This window comes from Apodemus sylvaticus, chromosome 7 (assembly GCF_947179515.1).
Source record: "Apodemus sylvaticus chromosome 7, mApoSyl1.1, whole genome shotgun sequence".
In the NCBI taxonomy this organism is placed as follows: Eukaryota; Metazoa; Chordata; class Mammalia; order Rodentia; family Muridae; genus Apodemus; species Apodemus sylvaticus.
Genome location: NC_067478.1, coordinates 37,623,798 through 37,633,528, shown reverse-complemented (window position 1 = coordinate 37,633,528; position 9,731 = coordinate 37,623,798). Strand labels below are relative to the sequence as shown.

Genomic DNA, 9,731 nt, shown 5'->3' with positions numbered 1-9,731 from the left:
GGGAAAGGGGGAACCAGGAAAGGGGAAATCATTTGAAATGTAAATAATGAATATATCTAATTTTTTTTAATTTATTGATATATTTATTTACATTTCAAATGATTTCCCCTTTTCTGGACCCCCACTCCCCGAAAGTCCCATCAGTCCCCTTTCCTCCCCCTGTTTTCCCACCCAACCCTTCCCACTTCCCCCTTCTGATTTTGTTCTATATGGCTTCACTGAGTCTTTCCAGAACGAGGGGCCACTCCTCCATTCTTCTTGTACCTCATTTGATGTGTAGATTATGTTTTGGGTATTCCAGTTTTCTAGGTTAATATCCACTTATTAGTGAGTGCATACCATGATTCATCTTTTGAGTCTGGGTTACCTCACTTAGTATGATGTTCTCTAGCTCCATCCATTTGCCTAAGAATTTCATGAATTCATTGTTTCTAATGGCTGAATAGTACTCCATTGTGTATATATACCACATTTTTTGCATCCACTCTTCTGTTGAGGGATACCTGGATTCTTTCCAACTTCTGGCAATTATAAATAGGGCTGCTATAAACATAGTAGAACATGTATCCTTATTACATGCTGGGGAATCGTTTGGGTATATGCCCAGGAGTGGTATAGCAGGATCTTCTGGAAGTGAGGTGCCCAGTTTTCGGAGGAACCGCCAGACTGATTTCCAGAGTGGTTGTACCAATTTGCAACCCCACCAGCAGTGGAGGAGTGTTCCTCTTTCTCCACATCCTCGCCAACACCTGCTGTCTCCTGAATTTTTTTTTATTCGATATATTTTTTATTTACATTTCAAATCATTTCCCCTTTTCTAGCCCCCCCCTCCCTGAAAGTCCCGCAAGCCCCCTTCTCTCCCCCTGTCCTCCCACCAACCCCTTCCCACTTCCATGTTCTGGTTTTGCCAAATAGTGTTTCACTGAGTCTTTCCAGAACAAGGGGCCACTCCTCCTTTCTTCTTGTACCTCATTTGATGTGCGGATTATGTTTTGGGTATTCCAGTTTTCTAGGTTAATATCCACTTATTAGTTAATGCATACCATGATTCACCTTTTGAGTCAGGGTTACCTCATTTAGTATGATGTTCTCTAGCTCCATCCATTTGCCTAAGAATTTCATGAATTCATTGTTTCTAATGGCTGAATAGTACTCCATTGTGTAGATATACCACATTTTTTGCATCCACTCTTCTGTTGAGGGATACCTGGGCTCTTTCCAGCATCTGGCAATTATAAATAGGGCTGCTATGAACATAGTAGAGCATGTATCCTTATTACATGGTGGGGAATCCTCTGGGTATATGCCGAGGAGTGGTATAGCAGGATCTTCTGGAAGTGAGGTGCCCAGTTTTCAGAGGAACCAACAGACTGAATTCCAGAGTGGTTGTGCAACCCCACCAGCAGTGGAGGAGTGTTCCTCTTTCTCCACACCCTCTCCAAAACCTGCTGTCTCCTGAATTTTTAATCTTAGCCATTCTGACTGGTATAAGGTGAAATCTCAGGGTTGTTTTGATTTGCATTTCCCTAATGACTAATGAAGTTGGGCACTTTTTAAGATGTTTCTCCGCCATCCGAAGTTCTTCAGGTGAGAATTCTTTGTTTAATTCTGTACCCCATTTTTTAATAGGGTTGTTTGGTTTTCTGGAGTCTAACTTCTTGAGTTCTTTATATATATTGGATATTAGCCCTCTATCTGATGTAGGATTTGTGAAGATCTTTTCCCAATTTTTTGGTTGCCGATTTGTCGTTTTGATGGTGTCCTTTGCCTTACAGAAACTTTGAAATTTTATGAGGTCCCATTTGTCAATTATTGATCTTAGAGCATATGCTATTGGTGTTCTGCTCAGAAACTTTCTCCCTGTACCGATGTCCTCAAGGGTCTTCCCGAGTTTCTTTTCTATTAGCTTCAGAGTATCTGGCTTTATGTAGAGGTCCTTGATCCATTTGGATTTGAGCTTAGTACAAGGAGACAAGGATGGATCAATTCGCATTCTTCTGCATGCTGACCTCCAATTGAACCAACACCATTTGTTGAAAAGGCTATCTTTTTTCCATTGGATGTTTTCAGCCCCTTTGTCGAGGTTCAAGTGCTCATAGGTGTGTGGATTCATTTCTGGATCTTCAATCCTATTCCATTGATCTGCCTGCCTGTCACTGTACCAATACCATGCAGTTTTTAACACTATTGCTCTGTAGTATTGCTTGAGGTAAGGGATACTGATTCCCCCAGAATTTCTTTTGTTGCTGAGAATAGTTTTAGCTATCCTGGTTTTTTTGTTATTCCAGATGTATTTGAGAATTTCTCTTTCTAACTCTGTGAAGAATTGAGTTGGGATTTTGATGGCTTTTGCATTGAATCTGTATATTGCTTTTGGCAAAATGGCCATTTTAACTATATTGATCCTGCCGATCCATGAGCATGGGAGGTTTTCCCATTTTTTGAGGTCTTCTTCCATTTCCTTCTTCAGGGTCTTGAAGTTCTTGTCATACAGATCTTTCACATGTTTGGTAAGAGTCACCCCAAGATACTTTATACTGTTTGTGGCTATTGTGAAGGGGGTATTTCCCTAATTTCTTTCTCAGCCTGCTTACCCTTTGAGTATAGGAAGGACACTGATTTGCTTGAGTTGATTTTATAACCTGCCACTTTGCTGAAGTTGTTTATCAGCTGTAGGAGTTCTCTAGTGGAGATTTTTGGGTCACTTAGGTAGACTAACATGTCATCTGAAAATAATGATAGTTTGACTTCTTCCTTTCCAATTTGTATCCCTTTGACCTCCTTATGTTGTCGAATTGCCCGAGCTAGTACCTCAAGTACAATGTTGAAAAGATAAGGAGAAAGGGGGCAGCCCTCTCTAGTCCCTGATTTTAGTGGGATTGCTTCAAGTTTCTCTCCATTTAGTTTGATGCTGGCTACCGGTTTGCTGTATATTGCTTTTACTATGTTATGTATTGGCCTTGAATTCCTGTTCTTTCCAAGACTTGAAGCATGAAAGGATGCTGAATTTTGTCAAATGCTTTTTTTAGCATCCAATGAAATGACCATGTGGTTTTTTTCTTTGAGTTTGTTTATGTAGTGGATTGCATTGATGGATTTCCGTATATTGGAACAACCCTGCATCCCTGGGATAAAGCCTACTTGATCATGATGGATGATCATTTTGATGTGTTCTTGGATTCGGTTGGCAAGAATTTTATTGAGTATTTTTGCATCGATGTTCATAAGGGAGATTGGTCTGAAGTTTTCTTTCTTTGTTGAATCTTTGTGTGGTTTTGTTATCAGCATAATTGTGACTTCGTAGAAGGAATTGGGTAGGGTTCCTTCTGTTTCTATTTTGTGGAATAGTTTGAAGAGTACTGGTGTTAGGTCTTCTTTGAAGGTCTGATAGAATTCTGCACTGAAACCATCTGGTCCTGTGCTTTTTTTGGTTGGAAGGCTTTCTATGATTCCTTCTATTTCTTTAGGGGTTATGGGACTGTTTAGATGATCTATTTGGTCCTGATTTAATTTTGGTACTTGGTATCTGTCTAGAAAATTGTCCATTTCCTCCAGATTCTCCAGTTGTGTTGAGTATAGGCTTTTGTAGTAGGATCTGATGATTTTTTGGATTTCCTCAGTTTCTGTTGTAATATCTCCCTTTTCATTTCTAATTTTGTTAATTTGGATACTTTCTCTGTGCCCTTTGGTCAGTCTGGCTAAGGGTTTATCTATCTTGCTGATTTTCTCAAAGAACCAGCTCCTGGACTCGTTGAATCTTTGTATGATTCTCTTTGTTTCCACTTGATTGATTTCACCCCTGAGTTTGATGATTTCCTGTCTTCTACTCCTCCTGGGTAAAATAGCTTCTTTTTGTTCCAGGGCTTTCAGGTGTGTCATTAAGCTGCTAGTATATGCTCTCTCCATTTTCTTTTTGGAGGCACTCAGGGCTATGAGTTTTCCTCTTAGCACTGCTTTCATTGTGTCCCAAAGATTTGGATATTTTGTGCCTTCATTTTCATTAAATTCTAAAAAGTCTCTGATTTCTTTCTTTATTTCTTCTTTGACCAAGGTTTCATTGAGTAGAGTATTCTTCAGCCTCCATGTATATGTGGGCATTCTGTTGTTTTTGTTGCTATTGAAAACCACTCTTACACCATAGTGATCTGATAAAAGGCATGGGATTAGTTCGATCTTCTTGTATTTGTTGAGGTCTTTCTTGTGAACAATTATATGGTCGATTTTGGAGAAGGTACCATGAGGTGCTGAGAAAAAGTTATATTCTTTTGCTTTGGGGTGAAATGTTCTATAAATATCAGTCAAATCCAATTGGTCCAAAGCTTCAATTACTTTTACTATGTCCCTGTTTAGTTTCTGTTTTCCTGATCGGTCCATTGAAGAGAGTGGAGTGTTGAAGTCCCCCACAATTATTGTGTTAGGTGCAATGTGTGCTTTGAGCTTTAGTAAAATTTCTTTTACGAATGAGGGTGCCCTTGTATTTGGAGCATAGATGTTCAGAATTGAAAGTTCTTCTTGGTGGATTTTTCCTTTGACCAGCAAGAAGTGTCCCTCAGTGTCTCTTTTGATGACCTTAGGTTGAAAGTCAATTTTATCTGATATTAGAATGGATATGCCAGCTCGTTTCCGGAGACCATTGGCTTGTAAAATTGTCTTCCAGCCTTTTACTCTAAGGTAGTTTTTGTCTTTGACATTTAGGTGTGTTTCTTGTATGCAGCAAAACGTAGGGTCCTGTTTCCTTATCCAGTCTGTTATTCTATGTCTTTTTATTGGGGAATTGAGTCCATTGATGTTAAGAGATATTAAGGAATAGAGATTATTACTTCCTGTCATTTTTGATGTTATTTTTATATTTGAGTGATTATCTTCTTTTGGGTTTGATGAAGGAAGGTTACTATCTTACTTTTTCCAGGGTGTAGTTTCCCTCCTTGTATTGGAGTTTTCCTCCTATTATTCTTTGTAGAGCTGGGTTTGTGGAAAGATATTGTGTAAATTTGGTTTTGTCATGGCATGTCTTGTTTTCTCCATCTATTGTGATTGAGAATTTTGCTGGGTATAGTAGTCTTGGCTGACATTTGTGTTCTCTTAGAGTCTGCATGAGATCTGCTCAGGATCTTCTAGCTTTCATGGTCTCTGGTGAGAAGTCTGGTGTGATTCTGATAGGTCTTCCTTTATATGGTACTTGGCCTTTTTCTCTTACTGCCTTTAATATTCTTTCTTTGTTTAGTGCATTTGGGGTTTTAATTATTATGTGGCGAGAGGTATTTCTGCTCAGATCCAGTCTTTTTGGAGTTCTGTAGGCTCCTTGTATATTCACAGGCATCTCTCTCTTTAAGTTGGGAAAGTTTTCTTCTATAATTTTGTTAAAGATATTTGCTGGCCCTTCAGTTGTAAATCTTCACTCTCATCTATACCTATAATCCTTAGGTTTGGTCTTCTCATTGTATCCTGGATTTCCTGGATGTTCTGGGATACAAGCTTTTAGCATTTTGCATTTTCTTTGACTGTTGAGTCAATGGTTTCTATGGTATCTTCGGCTTCTGAAATTCTTTCTTCCATCTCTTGTATTCTATTGTTTATATTTGCATCTATGGCCCCTGATTTCTTCTCAAGGTTTTCTATCTCCAAAGTTGTCTCTATTTGTGATTTCTTAGTTGTTTCTACTTCTGTTTTTAGATCCAGGATGGTTTTACTCAGCTCCATCATTTGTTTGTTTGTGTTTTCCTGTAATTTTTTAAGAGATTTTTGTGTTTCCTCTTTCATGACGTCTGCCTGTTGACTCAAGTTCTCCTGCATTTCTTTTTTTTTTTTTTTATTTCTTCTTTATTGGCTTCTATCTCCTGCATTTCTTTAAGTGATTTTTCTGTTTCCATTATATGGGTTTCTAGCTTATTCATGTTCCCCTGTATTTCTTTAAGAGGTTCGTTTATGTCCTTTTTGTGTTCTTCTAGCAGCATCATGATCAGTGATTTTTAAATCCAAATCTTGTTTCTCTAGTGTGTTGGCATAACCAGGACTTGCTGATGTTGGAGAGTTTGGTTCAGATGCTGCCATATTGCCTAGATTTCTGTTAGTAGTGTTCCTGCGTTTGCCCTTTGCCATCTTGTTCTCTGGAGTTAGTTGGTCTTGTCCCTGGCTGGTGTTTGGGCCTCCTGAGGGGCTCTGGGGCTATTACTGCAACACTATATGGCTGGGTTTCCCCTGTAGCTGATTGCTGATGTGCTGTCTTCCTCTTGGGTGCCCTTGCAGCTCTAGTGTGCTTTGCCCCAGATTGTTTCTGTGAACCAGATGGAGCCTGTTTGCACATTCAGGGAGTGCTGATGGTGTATGCTGCCAGAACATTTTCTGCCTGCTGATCACTCTGCTGGGCAGCTGATCTCCCAACAGGATTGGTGCACACAAGGCTAGACTGGCTGCTCAGGCCCTGGGTCCAGGTAAAAGCCTGGGAGGCCAAGGTCTGAGCAAAGGTCCCCTCGGGCTATGACTATTAATTGGGTCTGTCAGGTGGCCAGGTTGGCGGGTGTGCACTTGCGATCCCTGAAAGTGCTGGGAGAGTCTTCTGGGCTAACAACCTCCTAGGCGGGTTGACACACAGATGGCCCATCAAGCTGCCCAGTTCTTGGGGTCAGTCCAGGGCCTGTTGGGGCCTAGACCACCGCCTTGTTAGCCTCAGACTATGCCTGTTACACGCTTTGCCTGCTAGAGCTCTCTGGCAACCTATAGGCAAAATGGCAGCGTACACTGGCACGGGCAAAAAAACCTCCTGGCTGGGTTGGCACCCTGATGGCCCCCCGAACATCCCAGGGCCTGGGTGCAGGCAAACGCCCATCGGGCTTAGACCCCCGAGATGTTGGCCTCGGGTTATGTTTGTGTACCTCAGTCTGTTCGATCTCTCTGGAGTCCGAAACGAAGATGGAGGCGAGTCTCTCGTGACTGGTGGGAGGCAGAGTTCTGATGTGGCTTCTGTGCGGTGAAAGGCACCGTAATTCCGCAGGTGCTTGCAGCCTGGCTGGCCAGCGATGGTCAGTGGTCATGGGCCCTGTGTCGCCTTGGTTCCACTGCTAATGGCCCTTCGGCTGGACCAGCCACTGCTGCACTGCCGCCACCGCCTCCTAATTTTTTAAAAAAGAAAGAAAGTTACTTACCTTGTGCTGAAGTTTGCATCACTCTGGATACAGGATGCAGTTCAGTCTTGGAGTTCTTTCTGTTCTTTTGTGTTCTACTTCTGTTGCCTCCTCTTGTTCAGAATACAAAAGAGACCAAACTGTTTAGAGTCCCTTCAGCCAAATCCTAGACATGAAGAAACAAATAGCAGTTAGCACTATTGAATCCTGTCAAAATATCAGGGCCATGAGAAACACACACACACACACACACACACACACACACACAATATTTTAAACCTTGAGTATTGCGAGGGTGGCTTACTATAGGCATAGATAACTGAACATAGGAGTATATTTACAAGTGCAAAGAAATACACAAGGATTTATACATTAATAAAAGCTTGATAGCAAAAAATATTAATTCATTATTGAGGCAGCACAAATTGTTCTTGTTCTCATGGTGGTCACAAGCAGTTCCTTCAGTCTTGGTTGGGCTCTCATGCTTCTTTAATAAAAGCCTCTGGATAAAATAACCACAAAGAAAGGCTTGGCCAGGCCACAGTTGTTTTCATTCTGTATTTGTGCTGCTGACATTGACCCCAGGCAAGTATGCTACGAGAAATTCCAGACCCTAGGCAAAAGGACTTCTAAAATATGGAAACATTGGCAATTCTTCCTCCATCACCTCTATCTCTTCAGTCAGCGTGTCCCACTTAATTCACAGTGGACACAACTCAGAGCTTCAGAACTATTGTGTGGCCTCAGTCTCGGACCATCATAGTTTGTTCAGGAAGTATCCAACCTATTCTAATTATTTCACACAGTAAAACCTTGGACTATGTATAATATATTATAGTTTTTTTCTGGACTGAAATCTATTTGTAAGTTTTTATGTGTTGGTGGTGGTGGTATAGATATCTCTCTGTCTCTCTATCTCTCTACCTCTGTATCTATCATCTATCTATCTATCTATCTATCTATCTATCTATCTATCTATCTGTCTACCTATTTACCTACCTACCTACCTACCTATCTAGTATACAACACAGTCCTGATACATTATTTTTTTAGTGTGCAATTATAGACTGATATAATAAACATATTGTTTTCAGTTTCTACATATTATAATGGACCTGCTCAGAGTGTATTGATGTAGGGTCTATTTTATACAAATTTCTACATATCAACTTAGGCAAGAATAAGTAGTCATAGTGGGTGATATTTTCCATGTCTTCAGACATGTTTCTTGGTCAACTACTTGCTTCCTATCCACATTGCTGCCCTAGAACTTTTGCACTTTATTGATACATAATCATCCTTTTTTAATGGTACCATGTATGTGGGATTTTTCTTTTTCTCTTTCATCTAGCCTAAAAATATAATTATTTGGAAACTCTACAAAATATAATATGTAAAGCCACAATATTTTTAAAGTTTACACTATAGGAAATGTTATCATCTAAAACCTAACCTCTCTCTTCTTCAAAACTCTCTTAATCTCTGTTATAAGTTATGATGTGTATCTTAGTTAACATTTATATTGTGACAAAAGTCTATGACCAAAAATCAGGTTGTCGAGGAGAGGAAAGGATTTATTTGGATTATACTGATATATTTCTCTGTCCTCCCCTGACAGGTCATATCTTTGCAGTCCTCCTCGGCCTCTAGGTGGACAGCTTCAGTTAGCTCTGCCAGGGAAGATGACAGCCTATGAGTTCATGTATATCCACTCCCTGGCTGAGAACTATCTTCAGTATGTCCTGCAGGCACCTGCCTTTGAATCGGTTCCAAGCAAAACATCCAGAGTGCTACAGAGTTGCTTTCTCCATTCAGAAGGAAGTTGAAAAGAAGCTGAAGCCATTCTTGGATAACTTTCACGTGGAATCCATAGATACTGCCAGAATAATATTCAACCAAGTGATGGAAAAAGAATTTGAAGATGGCATCATTAACTGGGGAAGGATTTTAAGTATATTTGCCTTTGGGGGTGTTCTCCTCAAAAAACTTCCACAATAACAGATGTCCCTGGATATAGGTGCTTACAAACAAGTTTCCAGTTTTGTGGCAGAATTCATAATGAATAACACAGGAGAATGGATATGGCAGAATGGAGGCTGGGTATGTGTGATGACATATATATTATTTATATATATAAAATGAAGAATAGGAATGTAAAGTTTCCTTATTAATTAAAACAACAAAATAACAATCAAAGGATTCCAGTCTGTATGCCTTATTTTGAGATGCTCTTAATTAAAATTAAACAAAACAAAAATCCCCTGGGTCATTTCCAGTGGCCCCTACTGGAAATGTTTTCTTAAAGATTTTAAAATTAAGATTTATACATTTATTTTATGTATGTGAGCACACAGTAGCTGACTTCAGACACACCAGAAAAGGGTATCAGACTCTATTACAGATTGTTGTGAGCCAGCATGTGGTTGCTGAGATTTTAACTTAGGACCCCTGGAAGAGCAGTCAGTGCTCTTAACTTCTGACCTATTTCTCTAGCCTGTTCCCCCTTTTTTTTTTATAGTCAGAGAACATTTGTTTCTCCAACTTTAATTCTTGCTGTGAGGTCTGGGCTTGAGAACAGTATCATTTTTTTAAACAATATCTTCAGTATCA

At 40.0% G+C, this 9,731-nt stretch overlaps 1 pseudogene; it reads left to right on the top strand.

The window, feature by feature from the left end:
• The first annotated feature begins 8,794 nt into the window (after nucleotides 1–8,794).
• Nucleotides 8,795–9,216, top strand: LOC127689616 (bcl-2-related protein A1-like; annotated as a pseudogene).
• The last annotated feature ends 515 nt before the right edge of the window (nucleotides 9,217–9,731 follow it).